Source organism: Pan troglodytes, chromosome 5, assembly GCF_028858775.2.
Source record: "Pan troglodytes isolate AG18354 chromosome 5, NHGRI_mPanTro3-v2.0_pri, whole genome shotgun sequence".
NCBI classification, from domain to species: Eukaryota; Metazoa; Chordata; class Mammalia; order Primates; family Hominidae; genus Pan; species Pan troglodytes.
Window position 1 is genome coordinate 117,200,706 of NC_072403.2, and position 25,639 is coordinate 117,226,344.

Sequence of the window (25,639 nt, forward strand, 5' to 3'; positions counted from 1 at the left end):
TTTGAAACCTGCCAAGAAACAGTAACATAAAAAGCATTTGTTTCGGACTCTGCAGAGAAATACTGAGATATACATTTAAATTTGGCATCTGACGAATCATGGAGAATACACTTCAGAGTTCAAAATTACCAGAGGGGATACAGTTTTATTTAAAGTTATTTAGTGCCAGTTAGCAGCCACCAACAGAGTGTAACTGTGTGGGTAGGTACAAGTAAACACGGAGTAAGAGGAACAAGTTCCAAGGGACTGGCTGGGATTAGTGAGCTAAAATACATAGCCTTCAACTCAAGAGTTAGAATTCAGAGCACTATACCCGCAGAGGCAACAGCATCAATGAGCAAGCGAGCAAACCGTCTCACATGATGCTACCTTCACTGTTCGAAAAATCATCTGTTCAAAAAACCGAATTCCCTCCAACTACCCCCAGCTTCTCATCTAGTTTCAAATCCAGGTCCAGCTGAATTCTCCGCAGGCTGACCCCTCCTCATGTACCCTGATCTTCATGCAGCCAGCTGGACTGATACACTCCTCATCCCAGCTAACTGACTCTCAGACCCTCCATCATTCCCAAAGTGCTCTCTTGATGCTTCATGACAATTCAACTTCCTCCTCCCATATGACTTTTCTTGCTACCATCTGTAAGATTTCCAGTATCTGAAAGCCAGCCTGCAACTCTCTTATCTGACTCCAGGACAAAGGCATCCTTGGAGAAAACCATTGAAAGCACAAAGTTCCCATTGTCCCTGTAGTTGCAGAAATATATCCAAGCTTTAAGTTGGTGTGGTTCTAATGCTAAAAACAATATTTTGAAAGCGGTCCAAAATGAAAGGACATTGTGAAGATGACTTAATTGTGGGCAAGAAAACTCCTTACAAGAAGTTTCTTTATTTTAGTCTTGAAATAAACATACAGGCATACCTCGGAGATATATTGATTTTTTGGTTCCAGACAACCACAATAAAGCAAGTGATACAAATTTTTTGGCTTCCCAGTGCATATAAAAGTTATGATTACACTATACTGTAGTCTATTAAGTATGCAATAGCATTGTCTAAAAAATGTGCATGCCTTAATTAAAAAATGCTTTATTGCTAAAAAAACACTAATGGTTATCTGAGACTTCAGCAAGTCATAACCTTTTTTGCTGGTGGAGGGCCTTGCCTTCGTGTGGATGGCTACTGATAGATCAAGGTGATGGCTGCTGAAGGTTGGAGTGACTGTGGCATTTTCTTAAATGAAGATACCAATGAAGTATGCCACAATGATGGACTTTTCCTTTCATGAAGGATTTCTCTGTAGCATGCAGTGCTGTTTGTGATGGTTAATACTAAGTGTCAACTTGATTAAATTGAGGGATACAAAGTATTAATCCTGGGTGTGTCTCTGTGGGTGTTGCCAAAAGACATTAACATTTGAGTCAGTGGGCTGGGGAAGACAAATCCACCCTTCATCTGGTGGGCACAATCTAATCAGCTTCTAGTGAATATAAAGCAGGCAGAACATGAAAAGGAGAGACAGGCCTAGCTTCCCAGCTTACATCTTTCTCCCATGCTGGATGCTTCCTGCCCTCAAACATCGGACTCCAAGTTCTTCAGTTTTGGGACTTGGACTGGCTCTCCTTGCTCCTGAGCTTGCAGACAGCCTATTGCGGGACCTTGTGATCATAAGTTAATGTTTAATAAACTCCTGTCCTTCTAAGAGAACTCTGACCAATACACTGTTTAATAACATTTTACTCACAGCAGAACTTCTTTCAAAATTGGAGTCAATCCCTTCAAACCCTGCCACTGTTTTATCAATTAAGTTTATGGAACAAACTAAAACCTTTGTTGTCATTTTAACAATGTTCACTGCATCTTCACCAGGAGTAGATTCCATCTCAAGAAACCACTTTATTTGCTCACTCCTAAAAAGCAACTCCTTATCCATTCAAGTTTTATCATGAGATTTCAGCAGTTCAATCACATATGCAGGCTCCACTTCTAATTCTTGTTCTCTTGCTATTTCCCCAACATACGCAGTGACTTCCTCCTTTGAAATCTTGAACCCTTCAGAATCATCCATGAGCGTTACAATCACTTCTTTCAAACTCCTATTAATGCAGATATTCTGACCTCCTCCCATGAATCATGAATGTTCTTCATGGTATCTAGAATGGTGAATCCTTTCTAGAAGATTTTCAATTTACTTTGACCAGATCCATCAGAGGAACGTATGGCAACTACAGCCTTACAAAATGTATTATTTCTCAAATAATAAGACTTGAAAGCCAGAATTACTCCTTGATCCATGGGCTGCAGAATGGATGTTGTGTTAGCAGGCATGAAAACAACATTCACCTCCTTGTACAGCTCCATCAGAGCTCTCGGGTGACTAGATGTGCCGTCAATGAGCAGTAATATTTTGAAAGGAATCTTTTTTCTGAGAAGTAGGTCTCAACAGTGGGCCTAAAATCTTGAGTAAACCTTGGTGTAAACAGATGTCCTGTCACCCAGCTTTGTGTTCCATTTCTAGAGCACAGAGTAGATTTACCACAATGCTTAAGGGCCCTGGGATTTTCAGAATGGTAAATGAACACTGGCTTAGCCCCTAAGAAGAAAGTCAGCCTGTCCCTTGAAGCTTTGAAGCCAGGCACTGACTTCTCTCTAGCTATGAAAGTCTGAGATGATATCTTCTCCCAATATAAGGCTGTTCTGTCTACATTGAAAATCTATTGTTTAGTGTATCCACCTTCAACAGTGATCTTAGCTAGATCTTCTGGAGAACTTGCTGCAGCTTCTACATCAGCACTTCCTGCTGCATCTTGCACTTTTATGTTATGCAGACGGCTTCTTTCCTGAAACCGTATGGCCCATCCTCTGTTAGCTTCACACTTTTCTTCTGCAGCTTCGTCACCTCTCTTAGTCTTCACAGAACTGAAGAGAGTTACTGCTTTGCTATGGATTTGGCTTTGGCAAATGTTGTAGCTGGTTTGATCTTCTATCCAGACCACTCAAACTTTCCCCATATCAGATATAAGGCAGTTTGCTTTCTTATCATTCATGTCTTCACCGAAGTAGCACTTTCAATTTTTTCAAGTTATTTTCCTTTGCATTCACAACTTGGGTAACTTGTACTGAGATAGACCAAAAGCTAGCCAGGCCTCTTGCACATTCCTTCCTCACTGAGCTTAACCCTTTCTGGCTTTGACTTAAAGTGAGATGTGAGAGTCCTCCTTGCATTTTAACATTTAGAAGCCACTGGAGGGTTGTTAATCGCCCTAATTGAGACCCAAGGAGAGGGAGTGAGACAGGAAATGGTCAGTGGAGCAATCAGAACACATACAATATTTATCAATTAAGTTCACAGTCTTATACGGGTGTGGTCTTATACCACAAAACAATTACAATAGTAACATCGAAGATCACTGATGAGGGATCTCCATAACAAACATAATAATAATGAAAAGCTTTGAAGTATTTTGAGAATTATCAAAATGTGACACAGAGGCATGAACAAGCACATGTTGTTGAAAAAATGGCACTGACAGACTTGCTTGATTCAAGGTTGCCACAAACCTTCAATTTGTAAAAAAAAAAAAAAAAGCAATTATTTGTGAAGCTCAGTAAAATAAAGTATGCCTGTACATACAATATACATACGTATAAATATTTTATCAAATTCCTCTATGGACACGTGCACACACACAGCAGTATTTTCTGCCATTTCCATTGATGGAATGGTAATTGAGACTAAACCTAAACCTCCCTCTTCAATAAAAGGGCAAATAACCTGAGTCTTTTGATAACTATGGAAGGAATCCATGTAGACATTTTCGAAACAGCCATTCAAAACAGCCTAGGCATTTTCCATCATGTACTTTCTACTTCTTTGATTTAACCAAAACTGGTTTCCTCCTGAAGCCAGTTTTTCCCCCTTTGTATTTTCATGGGTACAAAGAAGCTCCTTCTTTCAAAGTTTTCTTTAAGAGGCTTTGGGAGTGTTTCCTTTCTCGTTGTCCTGAATTTGCTGGGTCAGGAGAAGAAGCTAACAAACTCCTTGCTTCCATTTGCTTCCCACACTTGGCCAAGAAGCTCCACATCAGAGTCTACACCAGTGGTTTTTGAGCCTTATTGACTGGGCCTACATATCTGTGAAGAAACTGTTAAAAATACAGTTTTCCAGGCTTTATCCCCAGAGATTCTGATACGACAGGTCTAGGGCAGAGCCCCCAAATGTGCAGATTTAATACATATCCTACATACTCTGTGGCAGGTGGATCTGGGCTCAAAACACTGGTCAGACCATCTGCTTTTGTCACTTCCTCTTTCCTTACCAATTAATATCAACTAAAACCAGAAGTTTTCCCACAATTCTTGATCATTTTAATACAACTCTCTATACTTCTCTTTACCTAGGTCTCCTATGATTTCCCTCAGTGACTTTAACAGTGAAACCTGTCCAGCATCCTCACCTTAGAGATACCTGAATGCCTCAACACCAAGATCTTAGTTTCCACCCTACCCTAGCCGCTGGTTCCCTCCAATGTTTGCTGTGTGTCTATTATGTGCCAGGGACCGCACTCAGCCCTAGAGATGTAAAGAAGGCGAGCTGCATAATCCCTGCCCCCATGGGACTTAAGAGTCTCCTGAGACAAACCAACAGCACAACGCTCACCCATCACCTTGGTTATACCTTGGCCCTTACAGCCTGAATTTCTTCTGCAAAGAACTAGGACAACCCACCTTGTGGCTCCAACTTGCTCTTTCGCCACTTCTGTCATTTCCTTACCCCTGGAATATCTGCTTTTATTTTTTTAAAAAACTCTTATGAAGACGTTCAGTTCTTTATATTCTCTCAGGCTGTCAGCATCGCTTGGGCTTTCCTTGCCCAGCTTGGGACCCTTGGACAGCTCTTTAAATGTTACTAAATCCGGAACTCCTCTAATTCTGACCCTAACCCATTGGATTCCTTCTCCTCCCCCAGGCTGCTGGACACTCAGGAAATGGCAACTTGCTTCATTACAAATGAATACTTGATCTCAGCTGGGCTCTGAACTTAGGTCTTATGTCTTTTCCTTCCTCAAAGTCTTCCATCTTTTCCCACCTAAATCAATTCAAGAGTAGTTTCCAATGTTTTCCTTTTTTTTTTTTTTTTTTTTATTTCTGACACCACCATTTGCATCCCTCTCTGCCTCTGGCCTTGCCTATCCCTCACAGGGTCCATCTGCTTGTAGCTCCTGGTAAAGCTTCTGCTAACTTCATTCAGCCTCTGCAACCCCAGAGAAAGGAGGATCGCCCTGTCTTGATTCCATTCCTTACTGCCTCCACTACTACTGTGCTCTTTCAATTATTACAGCTTTTGTTTTTTGTATTTTTTCCCTTTCTTTGGCATACAGATAGACTCAAATTTCTCCTATCCTAGCCAACAAAACCTTATGTATCACCCTGTCTGCCTCTTAAGCTACATCTCCATCTTCCTAATCATTAATCCCGAGTACCCCATACTCACAGCTCACCACTTTCCCACCCCATTGATTCCCATCCCCATCCCTGCTCTTTCAAAGGTCATCAATGAACGTTTCTGTCTTTCTCATTGCTTCTCCATCCCTGCCTCTATCCTGTTGGTGTATGTCCTTCCCAACATTTTCATGAGTGCATAGAGACACACCTATTCACATGTTCAAATACACATAGGAGTTATTATTATATAGTGATAAATGGAATCGGGCTAATATTGGGCTATGATTCATTCTCTCTCCTCTTCACTTAGCAATTTATCATGGAATTCTTTTCAGAGTAAAACACCCAGATTTATCTCATTTAAAAAATGGCTGCCTAATATTTCATTCTACGGATGCACACACGTTTAACCATTTTCTCATTGATATTTAGGCTATTCTTTATGTTCTGTGATTGGTAATGATGGAATAAATTCCTTTTAGATAAATCTGGTATTCTCGTGGTATGATTTATGTATGATATATTCTTAGACATGAGACTGCTAAATCGAAGTATACGTGCACTCAAAAATTCAATAAATTTGGACCAAATATTCTCCAAAGAGAACTTAACAACTTAGGTGCCCAGTGACAATGTTTGCCTAAATGTCCATGCCTCATCAGCAGTGGATGTTAAAATGGATTTTAATTTTTACTAGTGTAATAGGCAAACACTGCCATTTCCTTACTGTATTTTTTTTATTAGCAAACATTTTCATAGTCATGTTATATTTTGTCCTTGGAGAACAAAGTATACCTGCTCTTTTATTCTGTTACTTCTCCTTTCTGATTACAGAAATTTATCTTACATTGAAGGGTAGTAACCTTTTTTCTATCATGCTTTGTTTATATTTTGTCCCAGTACACCAACAGTTTTTTTTTTTTTAACTTTCTCTGTGGTGTCTTGAGGTGCAAGAAGGTGTTAATATTTATGTACCCAAATATCTGTTTTCCCTTTTAGCTTCCTCTCTTATAAAACATTCTCTACTCCGAGTTATAAAAATATTTGTCTATAATTTCATCTTGATTTTTTACATTTATATTTTATGTTTACATATGGTCTGGGATCTAACTACTTTTCCCCAAATGGCCAACTATTATACACATTTATTGGAGAATCTGTTCTTTTCCTCTCATTGTTCAGAAATGACATTTTTGAATGGTTCCTTTCCAGGTCTCATCCCTTTCAATCCCTATATGGCAACTGCTTCTTTGGCTTCCTGGGTGGAGTATTTCTCTGGTTCTTCTTCATTCCTCGAAATCTTTTTCAACCTTCCTAATTGATCCATTATTGCCTCCTCTTCCTTCTGTTTTGCAATTTTCTATACTTGGCTGTCTCTTTTCAAATTCCCTCTTTGCCATCTCAGAGAGCTCTAACAATCTGCTCTATGCAAAGGACCTCCACGTCCACATCTGCAGGCCCATAGCCAGACATGTGTTTCCTGGAGGTCACCTGTGAGGGGCTGGTTAAGAAGCCCATCAAGTTGCCTAGGCTATGGGGGTTCATGATCTCATGTGGCAGATGGCCTGTTCACATCTCCAAATCAACGTGCCCAGACACACCTGTGTACATGCTCCTCCATGGGCCTCTTACTTGGGCTAATAGCAACACTCTCTTCTCAGCCACCCTACTTTCAACCCTCAGGATCATCTTGTGCCAAGGCCCCCTACACCCAGGCACCCATGTGGTCATTTGGTTTCACAAGCAAGTGTCTTCTCTGTCATTTATACAGACAAACAAGCTCAGAGCTCTCTACTTCACTAGCATCATGACTAACCAGTCTCCCTGACTCCTCTCATCGGCTACAGTGGAGTTGTGGTAGGAATATTAGAACCTTAAACTATTATTAGTAACATATAAAATGTCATTTATACATCTATATAACAGCCATTAGTGCTTGATAAGTAGACAGTTGCCAAAGCTTAAATGCACGTGTTGTTTCTTTACTTGGTAGTTTATTGCTACCACAGTACTCAGGTTCAAGTTAAACAAAATTACTTCCTTTTCCTTTTTCCCATACTGTAACCAATAAGAGAGCTGATAATACACCTCCATTCTTTCTGAGTGTCCACTGTGCACACAGTTCTGTAGTGGGATGCCAAAGCTTTTATGGGACCCTCAATGGACAGGAAAACAAAGTGCTCACATGGGATCTAACAGATGCCCACTTGAGTAATAGGAAAAGTCTATCTGTCTTCCAGGGCTAACAGCTCATCATGTGAGGCACACAGAGCCCTGTCTTCCTTCTTCTTGTCAACAGCAGAGTAAATGAGTTGTACAATAGATCCAGTTCAACAAGGAGCCTGGACCTGGCACCCCCTTTCACCTTAACAGACTACAAGCACCACCAAAGAATCCACAATGAACAGATAGATTGTCTTTGGAAGCATCGGTAAGATCTCATAAGCGGGACTATCTTAGAGTATATCGATATGAAGCCTTCATGAGGGACACAGAAAATAAAACCAAACATTACGACAGTGATTCAAACTCACAGTTAGTTCTAAGCATTAGTGAGCCAGCCCGCAGCTGACCGAAGTTACATGCTAAATTAAGAAAGCTTCTTTCCTTAATTTCATTTTCTTCTTCTTTAAACGTTAGACTCTGTTGGCATCTTGGGCAGCTGGAGACGGTGGCCCCAGTCCCTGTTGTGAAGAAGCAAGCAGCCAAGGTGATGAATCACCTGAGAGAGACCCAAGAATGTTGGCACTTGCAGGACATCTGGCCCCAAGAGACCTCACCTGCTTTGTCAAGTGGCCCTGCTACATCCAGCTGCGGTGACAAAGGGCTGTCCTCTAAACATGGTTGAAAGTGCCTTCATGAGGAACCAGTTCGTCCAGGCCTTGGGCAGCAAAACAGCACTCAGCTGCCTAGGCTGGCTCACAGGTACTGACCAGAGACAGAGCAAGAGAAGAACTGATGGCTGCTGGCCCAGGCTGAGAAGAAAGCTGCCAGCAAAGGGGAGGTCCCCACTGGAGACCACCTGTCCTTGGTGCAGGGGTTGACACTGTTGCTACCTTGTGGGAGAACAAGGTGGCTCAACTGGTGGTGACTGCGCACGACATGGATCCTTTCCAGCAGGCTGTCTTCCCATCTGCCCTGTATCATGAAAGGGGGTTCCCTGCTACATCATCAAAGGAACGGCCAGACTGGGACATCTAGTCCACAGGGAGACCTGCACCAGTGCTGCCTGCACACAGGTTAACTGGGAAGACAAATGAGCTCTGGCTAAGCTGGTGGAAGCTACCAGGACCAGTTACAATAATGGGTATGCTAAGATCACTGTCACCGGGGAGGCAATGTCTGGGGTCATAAATCTGAGGCTTGCATTGCCAAGTGGCAAAAGGCAGAGGTCAAAGAACTTGCCACTAAACTGGGTTAAATATATACTGCTGAGTTTCTGTACTTAAAATTCTCCTTCAAATAAACCAAAAAACCTTAAATTCTTCATTGTGGAGATGCACAGCAGCATAACAATATTATTCCACATCCCAAACCAATAACATTAAGCACCACAAGGCTGTAAGGAACCACACCCTTCATGAAGCCCACACTGATTCTTGATAGAGGGCTGAGAAGGGTATTTTCTGAGCAGCCACAAGACTGTGCCACCTGGTAAACAAAAGCTGGTGTCAGTTCTTTCTCAGCCCTGAGGATATAGGATAATAATAGTAAATTCTGGGACTTTAAAATGTTTCAGACATAGGGAGAGGTTGTCACTCCAGGCTGTCATCCAGCTAGCAGTCTCTTATTTTACAAATGACAAAATAAGATTCAAGAAGATAAAGATACCTGCCAAGGGTTGGGTACAGTGGCTCATGCCTGCAATCCCAGAACTTTGGGAGGCCAAGACGGACAGATCACTTGAGGACAGGAGTTCAAGACCAGCCTGGCCATCATGGCAAAACCCCATCTCTACTAAAAATACAAAACTTAGCCAGGCATGGTGGAGGACATCTGTAGTGCCAGCTATTCAGGAGGCTGAGGCACGAGAATCTCTTGAACCCAGAAGGCAGAAGTTGCAGTAAGCCGAGATTGCGTCATTACACTCCAGCCTGGGCAACAGAGCCAGACTCTGTCTTTAAAAAAAATACCCACCAAGGCAACACTGCCAGCTTATGGCACATTACTACCAAGGTCTCCCAAGTCCCTGTTTCAGTGTTTTTTTCCTACTATATCACAAAGTAATTAACTTCAAGTTATTACTTCCTTGTAAATATCTTTATTGGGTGCAATTATACAAAATGTTGAAAGTGTTAGAGCCTTTGGTATAGATTTAACACATTCATTTCTTCTTCCCCAAGACAATGACCACCCATCTCTAGGGAATCCAGGGGACAAATATCATTCTGCCAGAGATGCTATCCCTTATTTGCTTCTCTGCATTTTTTTTTTTTTTTTTGAGACGGAATCTCACTCTGTTGCCCAGGCTGGAGTGAAGTGGCATGATCTCAGCTCACTGCAGCCTCTGCCTCCTAGGTTCAAGCGATTCTCCTGCCTCAGCCTCCTGAGTAGCTGAGAATACAGGTGTGCACCACCACACCCGGGTAACTTTGGTATTTTTAGTAGAGATAGGGTTTCACCATGTTGGCCAGGATGGTCTCGATCTCTTGACTTTCAGTGATCTGCCCATCTCAACCTCCCAAAGTGCTGGGATTATAGGCGTGAGCCACCGCGCCCAGACTGTTTTTGTTATTTTCTTAAAAAGGAGACTCATTCAAGCATTTCAAAAGCGATATTCCAGATACAAGAGTGGCTGCTGTTACTATTTTAGCAAAATGAGTCAGCTTAGAAAGATGATCCTTCTCCACACAGTCATTAGTGTTACCATCTTGAAGACAGATTATTAAAACAATAAAAATCCCACTATATCTTGCCATGGCCATTCTACCAAAAAAATTCCATTTCAATAGTATTTTTTTAAGGCTTAACAGACACAATTCATTTCACAAATAAAAAAATGCTTGAGCAAATCATAAAGCTATCCCAACTTTTTAAGTAATCAATTAAATTTAAAGCACCTTCTGATTTTGCACATTTAAAACCATATTCTAAGAATAATTGTTTAACAGATAAGAACTCACAGATCCTTGAGCTGAATGCTTTATGTTAAAAAAAAAAACTACTGAAGAAATGGTGTACATTTATATAAAGTACATAAGTCTAAAGTTTCAGAAATCCCATCTCTGTTGTCAAGCACAACTTTCCAGAGGCATCACCACTGATAAAGCAGTTTAACTCTGGAAGCGTGTTTTAGCACAAGAGGGCAATCACTAAACACACATCTAGCTGCCTTAACATGTACATCTGATTTCAAAAAAAGAGAATATCTTCCTTTAAAGAAAAAAGAGAAGTAAATATGACAAATCAATGGAACATTACTGTTCCTTCAAATCAATGACCTTAGTTGTGCAAAGATCAACTGTCTCTCTTGAAATTATTATTCTCCTTGAGATGCGTACATTTAGTAATAAAATCAATTGTGTTAAGACGCACGAATGTGCAATCAGTTAGGTTCCTGAAAACAATCTTCAGTAATGCATTTGATGCAGTTCAGATACTGAGCTATCTGAGGCAAATGCCAGGACTCCCATTATCGCCAGTCATGAGATGTGCTCATCTATGAAAGATGAAGGTAGGCTGCAAAGGGCAGCCCCTTCAGACAGAAGAATGTCTGGTGATAGCAACTCCTGCCTAATTTTAGAGCCTGACAGGTTTAAAGGAGAATGTTCATAAAAGGGTGTTGAGCTCCCCCTTTTTATCAGAGTTGACAGAGGCCACTTGTGTGGTCTGTGCTACGTGTGCCAAATAAATCTGACAAGGAGCAGAACTGCTCTGAGTCCACAGGCAGCATGCAGAGGAACAAGACATTCCATTACCAAAAGAACTGGACAGTAGGCGGGCAACCTCCGTGCTTCAGTTACCCTGTAACATGAGCATATGAAGAACTTCCTAGGACTTAGAGGGAGGCATTACATGTTTCTGTGCTGTACTAAGGTGAAAAATGCCAGCCTGGCATTAGAAGGTTGTCATCTTGTCTATGTTCCAGGCATTTAACTTTTGGGGAGTGGAGAGGAGTTTAAGAGTCATCTTTGGGCAGAAAATACAGAAGGAAAGTCTATTCCAGACTGCTTTAGTTAGTTTTTCCAAGGATGGCTGGGCATTTTGGTAACAGTGGGGATTTAAAAGCTCCCTTAGGATATCTCAATAACAGCAAAGTCAGTCTATTTAAAATCTGTTTTAACTTTTAGTACATTTCTTGAGCACCAACAATGTGCTAAGTGCTATACTGATCATCTCTGCAGAAATTCACCAGCTCTCTAAGGCTCAGCCATCTGTTTTTTGGAATAATACGCCTTTTCCCAGTCTCAAACTGTGAAGCCAAAAGCGAAATAGAAAGTGGAAGTTCTGAATACAAGGAAAGAAGGGCAGTGAAGGAGGCACAGCTGGATCTCGTGCTATGGCACTTTGATGAGTTTATTTGGATTTTAGCGGTAACCTGGTGTTTTGAGGTAGAAAGACACACAGGGCTATGATGAATAAATCTGACTTGATTGTAGAACATCAAAGCCATCTTCAGTTCCACTGGTCTGATCTCTTTGTAGTTAATGAAGACACACAATCAGACATTTTCTTTAAAAGTGAAGGAACCCTGCTAGACGCGGAGGCCCAGAGAAAGCAGCTTCTGTTTTGGTACAGGCAGAAACTGCCCTGTAACATGGCTCACTGCAATGGGATTTATGCTGCACATGGAAGGCATATGCTGTGTGTTTTGCTCCCGCATGAGAACCACATGATGAGTCCATCATCAGAGGGTTATGAGTTCTGCATTGTTTGCCTTCAATAAATATTTGCTGAATGAATACAGAATTGCATATTAAATACACACTTTTCTTTTGTTCTCTTCGGCCAGCTCTCTTTTATTGACAATGTGACGTTCAGGCCTTCACTGTGTACTTCTGCAGCGGGTACAGCCGCTCCTTCCGCGGCTGCTTCTTGGTCTTCAGGTTCTCCTCGTGCTTGCTGGGCCAGTGGCGCAAGCGCATGTTTTCTCAGGCCGCAGGTCCAGGGGCTTGTACCTCTTGCCCTTGTAGAATTTCCTGAGGTTTTCTTTGTGTGAGTCTGGTTAATTACGGTGAGAACACGGGCAATGGAATTGTGGACGACACGGATCTTAGAGAGCTTGGAGACCGCGCCGCCTGTCAGTGGCGATGCGCAGCTGGGACAGCTCCACCTTCAGGTCGTCCAGCTGTTTGAGCAGCTCCTCTTTCTCCTTCCCGTGAAGGTCCCGAGACTTGATCTTAGCCATTGCTGCACAGGCCGCCCCCGCCGCCTGCTCCGAGGGCTAAATACTCTCTTTTTGACCCTCAAATACCTATACCAGCTTGCCTCAGGTCCGGAGCTCAAAGTCATTGTAGCTACCTCTCCCACACCATCTTATCCCTGCCTGCCTGCACAGGGGCCTTGGCTTCCAGGACTCCTGCTTCCAATCTGAGCACCTGTTACCAGATTAATCCATGTAAAACCTCCCTTTTAATCTAAGTCACTCTACTATTCAAAACAGTCAATGCCTCTCCATTCTCTACAAAATGAAGTCCATGTATGTATGTATGTATGTATGTATGTAAAGCAATCCTCATCCTCCTGGCTCAGCCTCCTGAGTAGCTAGGACTTCAGGCATGCACCACCACATGCAGCTAATTTTTTATTTTTTGTAGAGACATGGGTCTCATTACGTTGCCCAGGATGGTCTCAACCTGCTAGCCTCAAGCAATCCTCCTGCCTGGGCCTCCCGAAGTGCTGGTGTGAACCACCAAGCCCATCCAAAGTCCACGTTTTAGACCAGCAATTAAAGCTCTCCACTTTCTGCCTTCAACTTCTCTCAGTTCTTCCCAACTTCAACCAGCCTCTCTAGTGATATTGCTGTTTCGCATCTCCAGAGCCCCAATCCCAATGTCACATGCCTTTCTAAACCAAATCATGACTGAAAAAAAAAAATCTATTGGCTCTTAGAAGTTCACTTGTTTGACCTCCTCCTCCCTCCCCTATCCAATGCAGACACCCACAAAGCTACATCTCAGGCAGGTTCATCCTTTGCTTAAATATTTCTAGTAACAAGAAAGAAACTTAAAACAGCACAAATGGCCATTCATTGCATTTTGGAGCCTCTCTGTTAGAAAGTTATTCCTTACCTGAAAATGTTAAAATAACCAAAACCAAAAGAAACAAAAGTTAGCCAAGGTTCTGCAGACAGAACCTAGTGACAGAACCTTGCAAGCTAATTATCAACTAAAGTTTCCATACATTTAAAAACAAATGTTAAAATACCTGCCAGTTAGTTTCTATATTTTTCACAACAGAGTTTTCTTTAGTTCATACTTTGGTCAAAATTCACATTATTTATTTTACTTGACTTGTTTAAAACACTTATTTAGTTCTTACCATGTAACAAGCAAGCACTAGTCTAAGGGCTTTAAAAATATTCTCTCATTTTAATCCAAATATGAGGTCTATACAGTTGGCTCTCTACATCCATGGGATTCACATCTGCAGAGTCAACCAATTGTGGATTGAAAAATTTTTTTTAAACCCAACAAAAAATAATAATACAACAATAAAAAATTTAAAGAACAGGAGAGTATAACAACTATTTACATAGTGTTTACTTTGTATTAGGTATTATACACAGTCTAGAGATAATCTAAAGTGTGTGGGAGGACAACCATAGGCTGTATGCAAATGCCGTGCCATTTTATATAACAAACTTGAACATCCTCAGATTTCGGTATCCACAGGGTGTCCTGGAACCAATCCCCTGTGGAATGTACTACGAATACCCCCACTTTTCAGCTGGGGTCATTCTGATGCAGATAAATTGTTAAGTAAGGAACCCAAGTCATACAGCTCGTAAATTATGGAGTCAGAATTTGAACCCAAGCTTTCTGGCTCCATACTGTATGCTCTTAGCCACTGTAAAAAGGAAATCAGCCAATCCCCTCCCCCTCCTCTGGGGGCCCCTCCTGAACTCTCCATGGCACTGTACTGTGCTCCCATGTGTCCCCGTTCTAGGCCTGTGCATCTATTTGCCTCTGTATCCAGCAAGGTACCCAGAAGACAGTAGGTGCTTTGAAAACATGCTACATCAAGACATAAATTAATGCCCAAACTGGACCCTACATTTCAATTAAATAATATCAGAAAAGTATATTGAATGGTGTTTCATTAAAAAAAATTTATACAGAGCAGCCTAGAGTCTTGCCTGAAAATCCTTGTAAGTTGAAAAATAATAAGATAAAATTAACTCTGGTTGAGGCACTTAAGAGATTACATAAGCTTTTTGAGGTCACAAATTTCCAACTTATTACTAATGAAAAATATTTAACATCTGACATTTTCCTTATGTGTAGCTGTTAATCTATTAATTTGGCAATGCCAGGGCAGAGGAGCTTTATGGGTTCTTAAACTGTTTAGTTATGGTAATTTGCTGCATGAGATTGCACCTGCATAATAAAAACCCAACAAGGATATGTGAAATTCATTTCAAATCCTCATTAACTCAAAACTACAGCAGACCACTTACTTGTTTTATTGTAAGTAGAAAAATAAAATTAATAACCAAAATGCTGAAAAGACAAACTCTGGTCAGAATGTTCATTAATAGAACAGAAGAGAACTGTGCAGCCTTAAAAATTTGTGGCTGGTAACTATTCACCCCTTAAAAGGGTGAACTACTAAAGAGAGGCCGATGTTAGTGGGGAAAAAGCAGAGCAGTGTTTGTGCAACCAAGCAGTTCATGGCAGTGTGGGGGATTAAATGGGACTGTATGAAGCTGAGTGTGGCCCCGAATTAAGGACAGCATCAACAGAAGTCCTAGAATCAGGAAGCTGGCATAACTGTTCAATACCATTTTTTTGTTTTGCAAAGAGGTGGTCAATTAGAAGAGACTGAACTAGAGGCGTAGAGGCGGTATCACAAATAGCTACTGGGAAGTAACTCACTAGTGGGGTGGGGAAAAACGGGGCAGGGGGGACATGAAGGCAAATCACAAAGCAGAAATCCTGCTGTGAAGGTAAAAGAACAAATTCTTTTTGATTTATATTCTGAACTTGGCTGTGTGAAATGTTTTATATTTGTGCAGTGGAATAACAGTAGCAGAAATCTTATCAGTCAAATCATATATATCTTTTTTGACAGCCCAGACATGCCTCCCACCACTCTAGCCCCAGCATTATCATCACAGACAGATTTTTGCATATTCCTTTGTTTCTAAACACAGAAATATACTTTTAATCTTACAGATATATCCTTTTCTTACTTTTTTTTTGGGGGGGACAGGTTCTGACTCTGTCACCCAGGCTGGAGTACAGTGGTACAATCATAGCTCACTTGCAGCCTCAAACTCCTGGACTCAAGGGATCCTTGTGCCTCTGTCTCCTGAGTAGCTGAGACTACAGGTATGTGCCACCATGCCTGGCTAATTTTAAAATTTTTTGTAAAGATGGGGTCTCACCTATGTGTCCCAGGCTAGCCTCAAACTCCTGGGCTCAAGTGATCCTCCTGCCTCGGCCTCCCAATGTGCTGGGATTACAAGCGTGAGCCACCTTGCCCAGCCCTATATATACCTTTTTATTATCACCAGTAATCAAGAAAATGAAAGCTGAAGATGACTAACTGAATCATGTTCACGAAAGATCTAGAAAAGAACATGGTATACTTTACTGATGATAGATGGCATTCAGGATGGTGGATGGGGAATACTGATGATTATGAAGCACTGGGGTGCATACACAAAGGCTGGCAACAAAGTCTGTATGTGGAGTGCAAGAACTTTCATTCAGCGCATTTCCAGTAATATTTCTACTACCTGGTAATTAGCACATATGTCCTGGGCTGTAAGGAAACCCTTCATTCATGAGAAGCAGAGTTAGGCTTCCTGACCCCTCACATGGTCAATCCACTGCTACCTGACATTGACTGGCTCCTCTCATAGTCAAATGCTCACAGCCAATCCCAGCACTGCCCAGTCTATATCCCCTGTGACTTCTCTGCAATACCACACCATCCTCCTTGAAACTCTTCTCCTCTGGCTTCTGTGATGCCAGCTTTTGTGGCTCCTCCTCCTCCTGTGTCCCTGAAATGTGAGACTGTGGTCCTCTTCTCCCACCATACACACTGTTGGAGTTTTTGGCTGTGCCCATGGGCTCCTCCTCCACCACCACCACCCCCCCCGCCCCCACCACCCCCTTCACAACTTTCCCTGGAACCTGACTCTAATTCTCTAAGCACCTGGTAGGTAGATGGCCTGATACGAATCCTACACAGGCCCTTAAGGGTCTGGATCTGTCTCCCTTTCCAGGCTCACGTGCTATGGGGCTCCAACCAGGCTACTTGCTTATCTGCAGCACTGTGAGGACACCTTTGCTTTTGTACAAGCTATTCATTTCCACTGGATTGGTGCCTTCTAACTCTAGGTTGCTGCATGCTTACAAACATTTGGAAAGCTTTTAGACAAGCTGACCAATAAAAAAGCAATTCTACTAACCTGTAAATTCAGCTGACCTAGTCCTTATTGTGTTTTATGAGACTCTGGGATCATTACTTTGGATTTATTTTCTTCAGACTCTGGATGCTTACAGCTTCATCCTCTTAGTGGCTTTGGCTTTTCTAATATCATGTTTTTAAAAGTAGCTTGTTTCTTGCATTCAACTTCCTTTCCCTTCTTCACTCCTCAGTATTTGTAGGAATTTGTATGTATGATTTCTTTTCTTCATTATTTGTTCCTTGTGCTCTTTCCATCTGCCCAAAGCTCCTTTGCAGGAGGCCTTGTTTCCAAGAGGAGCCTTAGATGCTTCTCCTTCTCCAGGTTCCCACAGAACCTGTGAGCAGCTTATTAATATGGTTTTCCCTCCACTGAATTGCTGGAAATGCTTGATTGCATCTCCATTTTCCCTAGTAAACTCTATCCTGCCTTATATTCCCAAAAATAATTATTTCACAGATATTTACTAAGCACACCACCAGTGCATAGTGCTTAATAAATATCTGTGAAATAATTATTTTTATTTGCTTAAGCAATGTTTTCACTCAGTCATTCTTTTCTTTTGAGATGGAGTCTTGCTCTATTGCCCAGGCTGGGGTGCAGTGGTGAGAGCTCGGCTTACCGCAACCTCCACCTCCCAGGTTCAAGCAATTCTCCTGCTTCAGTCTCCTGTGTAGCTGGGATTACAGGCACCCACTACCATGCCCGGCTAATTTTTGTATTCTTAGTAGAGACAGAGTTTTTCCATGTTGACCAGGCTGGTCTTGAACTCCTGATCTCAGGTGATCTGCCCGCCTCAGCCTCCCAAAGTGATGAGATTACAGGTGTGAGCCACTGCGCCCGGCCACACTCAATCATTCTTAGACACTTACTGTGATTTCTCACTTGCAAATTCCTTTTTATTTAAATTAGGATTAGTCAGTACAACCATCACCATCTTTAGCATCCTTTGGTTTCTTTATCGGGCACGGTGACTTCTGGGGCCTCACTTAGACTAATGCAGCATTCAAGACATTACAAGAAACACAATGAAGAAAACATGCACATAAACCAATACAAATACTGAGAAGTGAAGAAGGAAAAGGAAATTGAATGCATGAAAGAAGCTATTTTTTAAAAAGATGATGTTAAAAAAGCCAAAAGCCACTAAAAGAATGAAGATTTGACCGTCCAGAGGCTGAAAAAAAAAATAAATACAAAGTAATGATCCTAGATTCTCATAAAACACAATACGGAATGGGTCAACTGAATTTACATGTCAGTAGAATTGCCTTTTTACTGGTCAACTTGTCTAAAAGATTTCCAAACATGTGTACACATGCAACAACCTAGAGTTGGAGGGCTCCAGTACAATAAAAGCATGCTAGGAAAATAGACAAATTTACTTTGATGCTCTATAAGGGAGGCACAGTATAATTTTCTGTTTTGGTTATAAACTATGGCCTAAAATAACTCTTAAAGGCTAGATCACACAAAAAATTTCACAGAAGTAAAACTCGTAGTACAACATTCACTTTTCTGGCAATATTTGTCCATTTCTAGTGGACAAATTACCCTACCAGAGGAGAGGAAGATGGTCCAACATAGAAATATTTAAAAAAAAAAAAGTTTCACTTTTATAGGTTTCTGGCAACAACCAGATCATTTCAGACTCTATCTATCACAACCACTTTCAATCGTCAAGTACTTAAACATATCTACTCTGTGTTCTGGACTCTGGGGACACAGCAGTGGGGAAAACCACATTCTAAAGGGGAGACAGACAGACACATGAATGAAAATCTAATGTCAGCTGGTGATGAGTGCAATGGAGATACGGGTAAGTGAGTGGGGAAGGGCTGCTATAGTACACAGGATGGAGAGGGAAGGAGTCTCTGATCCATGCAGAGTAAGTGACTCTGTATAGTACAGAGGATGGAGGGCCAGGAGTAGGGGCAGTCCAGGCAGAGGGGAGGGGTGGAGTGGGTGAGTACATGCATGTATGCCAAGCAAAGCAAGGAGGCCAGAGCGGCTGCAGCAGGGGGGTGAGGGAGAGTGGCAGGAGATGAGTGAGGGAGAGGGCAGGGGCCAGGCTGGTGGGGTCTCATGGGCATTGCTCAAGGCTGGTCAAACTGGCAGCCAAATGTTATCATGAGGGCTAGGCTATTTATTAAGTAGCCACTTTATCCTATGAAAAAATGGCAAAGAGTCCCTACTGTTTTAGTTTTGATCTCAGAACTGACTGCCCTGCCTGCTAACACTGACCCCAGCCAGGATGTCAGCCCACTAATGCATCAAGAATGATATAAATCATTCCCCAAACTGACACCAACACAAACTCTCAATATTGTGGGTGTGATGTGTTTATGCGATCTCGACTCACCGCAAACTCTGCCACCCGGGTTCAAGCAATTCTCCTGTCTCAGCCTCCCGAGTAGCTGGGACTACAGGTGTGTGCCACCACACCTGGCTAATTTTTGTATTTTTAGTAGAGATGGGGTTTCGCCATGTTGGCCAGGCTGGAAAACTACCTTTTTTTCTTTTTTTCTTTTTTAGTTGAAACTCAAGATAAAACAAGTAAGCAAATGGAGAATTCAAGGCCTGAGAGGTCTCACAGAAGGAGAGCAAGGAGCTGGTGCTTGGATTCCCTGCACTGACGCACCCAGACACTCTTGCACACTCATTCCCTCCTGGCAGAATGGAGAAAACGCTCCTTCTCCTTTGAAGGCCAATCCTTCTTCCTATGGCTGTGGCTCTCTTCCCCTTCTCAAGGGAACTTGTTTCTGAGTGATTCTCTCCGTCTAGAACCAAACCATCAATGCACCAAGGCAATCTAGTTTCTCTCACTTAACATGCCATTGAACTCATATGCCCCATGCAACTTTTCATTGTCTGGAGCCCATTTTCTTCCCCTCTCCTACCTTCTCCCGGGTCCTGAACTTAATGACACAAAAGCTATGGAAAGCCTTGTTGGTAAAGTTTTATGTCATTAAGATTGATTTTTTTATAGGTTTTCTTAGCACAGCTGTACAAGTTATTCTACAGGAAGAAAACATCAAATTTGAAAAGTAATCGGAAGAAGAGAGAGAGTGGGAAGATGTAAGCCACAGCTGTTAAAAGTCAGAGATGCGTGATTAACGTACCCAGGGATTGTATTTTTCTTAAAAAATTTAAATATTTTTAATAAGCTTTTCACATCATACCATTAATACAAGATTATTTTAACTAGCAAAAATGCAATACAAAAATATGTAAAAGCATAGCTAATTCTCCCCATCTTCAATCACACCCATCCATAAAGAAACCAGTGATAAGAGCATCTATCTCCTCCTCTCTTGTCTTTCCTGATACACCCTGTTCAGCCCTCGTCAGCCCTACTACTCACTGAAAGTGCTCTTATCAATATCACCAATAATCCACCTTGTCAAATCCAGTAACTCCTCTTCCTTCCTCATTTGCCCAACCATCAGCACTAGGTGTTGCCTGCCACTCCCTCCTTTTAATCCCTTTTCGTGGACTTCCTGCTCTGCCTGGTGAGGTCTCTGTTGGTTCAGCTCTCACCTCCCTGGCTGCTGCTTCTCAGGCTCCTTTGCTGGCTCTTCCTCCTTCAACTGACCCCCCTAGATGTGGGGCTGCCCCAGGCATAGTCCTGAGCCTTCTCCACTCTTTATATGCTCTGCATGTGACTTTGCCCTTGTCCCTGGATTTAAGTAACATATTTATGCTGAAGATTCCCACTTAAAACTCTAACTCAGATCTCTCCTTTGAGCATGAGACTCAAATATCTAACTCCCTATTTGACACTGCCACTTGGATGATATTTAACATGTACCACAAACTTAACACGTCCAAAATATTTATCCTCCTAATCTCATCCTACACAACCCACTGCCAACTCACTGATAAATGGTACCAGTTTCTCAGATTCAAAATCTCAGTCATTCCTCATGCATCCTTTTTTCTCAGCCTTCCAACATGCAATCCCTTAGTGTGTCTTCGCAATTCTACCTTCTAGGTATATTCCAAACTCACCAGCCCACCTTGTCCACAGTCCCCACTCTAGCCTGGGCCACCTTATCTCTTATCTGGTCTACTGCTACCAATGTCCATCTGCTCTCTCTGCTTCCTTATCACCCCCTCTAATCTGTTCTTCACAAAACGGAAAATGATTTTCTTACATCATAACCATGTCTCTCTCCAGTATAAAACTCTGCAGTGACTCCCATCACACTTGGAATGAATCTGACATTCCCTAACACGGCCATGAGGCTCTCTGCCTTCCCCCTGCCCTTCATCCACTCCCCCCTTACTCACTGGGCTTCTCTTAGGTCCTCTCTGAGACCAAGTGCTTTGTTCTCAGGGCCTTTGCTTTAACGTTCTGGGCCGCCTGTCCCCCATTTTCACTTGGTTAGTTCCCTCTGAGCCTTTAGGTTTCAAGTGAAAACTCAGGGGAGCTTCCCGTGACCACTCCAACTGTACAGGGCCTTCTGCCATTCTCGGCTGCAGTCTTTATTTCATGCACAGCTCTTCTCCCAACTTGCAATGCTGACATTTATTTTCTGTTCACTTGTTTTTGCCTGTATTTCTCGTAAGGGCAAAGACAACCTCTCTTCACGTCGCTGCTACATTCCCAGTGTTTAGCACAATGCTTGGCACATGGCAAATTCTCAATAAAAACAAACTGACGGGATGAATGAAAGGGGTTCTTCCCCATCCCACCTCCACCCATCAATGCTGACAGAGAATTTCTGATGAAGGCAAGGAAAGGCAGCCATACATAGACATAAATGAATTGTAAATCCAAACAGGTGAGCTTTAGGAATCCCAGAACACTCCTTCGTTGCTCTTATTTCTAAGGATTCTGAGCAATGGTGTCAAAGCATTTCCAAACACAATCAAATCTGCAGATTCTTAAACAACATGCCATCCACAGTTCAGATTATACTCTTTCTAAGTCTCTTCCAAATACTTAAATTAGCTATATACATATTAAATTCTGGAGTTGAATTAGATATATCCTAGGCAAAACAGAAAACTTGAGGCTCCAGATGTAGGTAGCACATATATAATGATTTTTTACTTGCAGGCTAAATGATTTTCTATTTGAAAGCCAATTTCACAATCACCCTCTACCTGAACTGAGATCAAAAAAGCATGCTGTTTAAAGACATGCTTGTATGCATATATTAATGTTTATGGCTACTTCTATACAGGCATATGTATACAAATGTACACACATAGAGGCTAGGAGGAAACAAAGAGTCATCTATTACTTGATTCAGAACTAACTGGTAGATGCTCTTAAAGACAGAATTAAAATGGGCTGCATTTGTCAATTCAGCCTGAGAAGATGATTTAAATTTTTCTTTTGAGACATGAACCAACATAAATGATGAAGCTTTCTCTAGTGTCTTAACAAAGCCACAGTGTTTTATATCAATTTCTGCATGAAGACCCAGAACTAACTACCTCAGAGTACTCAACTGTTTAATTGTGACAGCCTGATCAGAGAAGCCAGCACCACTTCTCAGGGCAATTCAACTTTGAAGCAATGAGTTTATGTACGAAGAACATGGGCACACATCCATGCTGCATTTTCAACTAACAGCTGAATGTCCTCTTTCCCCGTCTTCTGCTTTACACTGAGCTCCCAGGGGCAGGAGCAAGAAGACAAGCTTCTACAGGACAGTTGGCGTTTGGATGAATATTGAAAGATGTGTGGAATTTCAGAAAATAGTAAAGAAAAATGAGCAGAACCAGGATGGGTCATGGAGAAACGAGGCAGAGGTGAGTCTGAGTATGGTGGTCCGGGGCTACGGGGCGGCACTGGGGCGCGGCTGTATGAAGAAGAGCATCAAAAGTTGTGTGGAGGAGCATGTACCCAACACAGACAATGACAAGGAACTTGCATGTGTTTCTACGAGGTACCCTCACAATGCCTTCCACTTCACAATATTTTACTACCATTTTTATATCTATGACAACATTTCTGTCTATATCTTACATTGAGTCAGCACAGAGGGTGAACAGAGAATAATCCAGTCTACCTCCCTAAAACCAGGTCAAGGTACACTTAATCCAAATCAAAAGACTACACTTGTGGAGATGGAAATTTTTTCCTCCCTCCTTCACAGACCAATGACAGTGATGCCAGTAATGGTTTTTCCTTTAGGGAGATAATGGAATATCCCCAGCACTGGGTCTATTTTTACTCACCCATCACCCGTCGACCATCAGTGTAACTCCAGGCAAAGCAAGTGGAGGGGAGGGGAGGGAAGAAATCTGTGTAGCAGGTGGACAGCCCACACGAAGCTCCTATTATCTCTCCTCTCCTTTTGTTCTAAAACAGTATGGCAGAGAGCCAAAAACAGTTGAGTTTTGCTGGCAAACTAAAATGTTGCCCCGGGGGTTTAAGAAAAGCAGGAAAAGTTTACCCCCAACTCTTTTCTGCCAAGCCTTCTCTAGGCAGAGCAAATCTAAACAATGATCACAGTTGTGTTTCTAGATGGCCTGCTAATCCTATTAATTGTCTACCATCACCTATTAGGGAGGCAGAAATAGGGTTAGAGACACTGGGACAGATGTAACCCTGCAGGTAGAAAAATCACCTGCTTTTATGAGTACAGAAGTGGCCATCCAGACTCACCGCATAAGGGGCAGAGGTCTTGGGCTACAGTTTCCAAAACAGATCTGTGAATATTCTTCTGAATTTGAGTTAGAAGGTGGCTGGTGCCAGTGTTGGCATGAATGCCAATCCCTGAATACGATCCTGAGAGAAGTCAACCAGAGATAAGATGACAAAAGCAAAAGAGTAAATAAAGTTTTATTTTATTTCTGAATATATTTCAAGTGGGGGTTCAAGCTGCCACATGGTGACCAACACTAAGACTTAAATAAAAATCTAAGTGTGTGTCTATACAGGCACACCTCATAGATACTGTAGCTCAGGTCCAGGCCACTATAATAGAGCAAGTATCAAAAAAGAAGAAAGTCACACCCACTTCTGGTTTCCCAGTACATATAAAAGCTGTTTACACAAGTGTACGAAGCAATAGCATTATGTCTTAAAAAAAAGTACCTACCTTAATTTAAAAACACTTTATTGCTATAAAATGCTAATGATCATCTGGGTCTTCAGTGAGTTGTAATCTTTTTTCTGGTGGAGGGGTATCTTGCCTCAATGTTGATGACTGCTGATGATTGGGACGGTGGTTGCTGAAGGATGGGGTTGCTGTGGCAATTTCTTAAAACAACAATGAAGTTTGCCCACTAGTTGACTCTTCCTTTCATGAAAGACTTCTGTAACATGCAATGCTGTTTGATAGCATTTTGCTCACAGTAGAATTTCTTTCAAAACTGGTGTCAAGCCTCTCAAGCCCTGCCACTGATTTATCAACAAAGTTTATGGAATATTCTAAATTCTTTGTTGTCATTTCAACAATGTTCACAGCATCTCCAGCAGGAATAGATTCCATCTCAAGAAACCAATTTCTTTGCTCATCCACAAGAAGGCAACTCCTCATCCATTCAAATTTGGTCATTAGATTGCAGCAATTCAGTCACATCTTCAGACTCTACTTCTAATTCTAGATCTCTTGCTATTTCCACATCTGCAGTGACTTCCCCCATAGAGGTCCTGAATCCCTCAAAGTCATTCCTGAAGGGTGGAATCAACTTCTTCCAAACTCATGTTAATGTTGATATTTTGACCTCCTCCCATGAATCATAAATGTTCCTCATGGCATCTAGAATGGTGAATCCTGTCCAGAAGGGTTTCAATTTACTCTGCCCAGATCCATCCATTTGTAAGGCAACTACAGCCTTACAAATGTAGTCAAAATTACTCCTTCATCCATGGGCTGCAGAATGGATATTGTGTTAGCAGGTATAAACACAACATTCATCTCTTTGTACAGCTCCATCAGAGCTCTTGGGTGACTAGGTGCATTGTCAATGAGCAGTAATATTTGGAAAGGAATTGTTCTAAGCAGTAGGTCTCAACAGTGTGCTTAACAGATTCAGTAAACCACTGTAAACAGATGTGCTGTCATCCAGGCCATTTCTACAGCACACGCAGAGTGAATTTAGCACAATTCTTTTTTTGTTTGTTTTTTCGTTTCTGTTTAAGAGACAAAGTCTTGCTCTGTCGCCCAGGCTGGAGTGCACTGGTGCAGTCATGGCTCACTGAAGCCTTGAACCCCTGAGCTCAAGTGATCCTCCTGTCTCAGCCTCTTGAGAAGCTAGGACTACAGGCACATGCCACCATGCTTGGCTAATTTTTAAATTTTTTGTAGATAAATTCTGTATGGGATCGCACCACATTGCCAGGCTCATCTTGAGCTCCTGGCCCGAGAGTTCCTACTGCCTTGGTCTCCTAAAGCATTGGGATGACAGGCATGAGTCACTGTGCCCAGCTAATTTAGCACAATTCTTAAGGGCCCTAGGATTTTAAGAATGGTATATGTGCAGTAGCTTCAACTTAAAATCACCAGCTGCATTACCCCCTAATAGAATCAACCTGTCCTTTGGAACTTTGGAACTTTGAAACTTTGGAACTTTGGAACTTTGAAGCCAGGCAGACTTCTCTTTAGCTATGAAAGTCCTAGATGACATCTTCTTCCAACAGAAGGCTGTTCTGCCT

At 42.0% G+C, this 25,639-nt stretch overlaps 1 protein-coding gene and 1 pseudogene across 5 annotated transcripts in view; both read right to left on the reverse strand.

The window, feature by feature from the left end:
* PREP (prolyl endopeptidase) overlaps positions 1-25,639 on the reverse strand; it is a 127,618-nt gene that overhangs the window by 12,429 nt on the left and 89,550 nt on the right. The window lies entirely within an intron of this gene.
* On the reverse strand, positions 12,319-12,885 carry LOC134810344 (large ribosomal subunit protein uL29-like; annotated as a pseudogene).